Source organism: Nematolebias whitei, chromosome 13, assembly GCF_014905685.2.
Source record: "Nematolebias whitei isolate Nwh7 chromosome 13, NemWhi1, whole genome shotgun sequence".
In the NCBI taxonomy this organism is placed as follows: domain Eukaryota; kingdom Metazoa; phylum Chordata; class Actinopteri; order Cyprinodontiformes; family Rivulidae; genus Nematolebias; species Nematolebias whitei.
The window spans coordinates 42,680,173-42,680,689 of record NC_056510.1 but is presented as its reverse complement, the minus strand read 5'-3'; the positions used below and the strand labels follow the sequence as shown (position 1 = coordinate 42,680,689).

The window sequence follows — 517 nt, the reverse complement described above, 5'->3', positions numbered from 1 at the left end:
TGTTTCAGCAGTCACCAGGCAGATGTTTCAGCCGCCACCAGGCAGATTTTTCAGTTGTCACCAGTCAGATGTTTCAGCCGTCACCAGGCAGATGTTTCAGCCGTCACCAGTCAGATGTTTCAGTTGTCACCAGTCAGATGTTTCAGTTGTCACCAGTCAGATGTTTCAATTGTCACCAGGCAGATGTTTCAGTTGTCACCAGGCAGATGTTTCAGTTGTCACCAGGCAGGTGTTTCAGTTGTCACCAGTCAGATGTTTCAGCCGTCACCAGTCAGATGTTTCTGCTGTCACCAGGCAGATGTTTCTGCTGTCACCAGACTGATGTTTCAGTTGTCACCAGTCAGATGTTTCAGTTGTCACCAGGCAGATATTTCAGCCGTCACCAGTCAGATGTTTCAGCTGTCACCAGTCAGATGTTTCAGCTGTCACCAGTCAGATGTTTCAGCTGTCACCAGGCAGATGTTTCTGCTGTCACCAGTCAGATGTTTCAGCCGTCACCAGGCAGATGTTTCAGCTG

General features: G+C 48.9%; 1 protein-coding gene across 1 annotated transcript in view; it reads left to right on the top strand.

The window, feature by feature from the left end:
• Positions 1-517, top strand: part of lmln (leishmanolysin-like (metallopeptidase M8 family)) — a 34,800-nt gene that overhangs the window by 20,951 nt on the left and 13,332 nt on the right. The window lies entirely within an intron of this gene.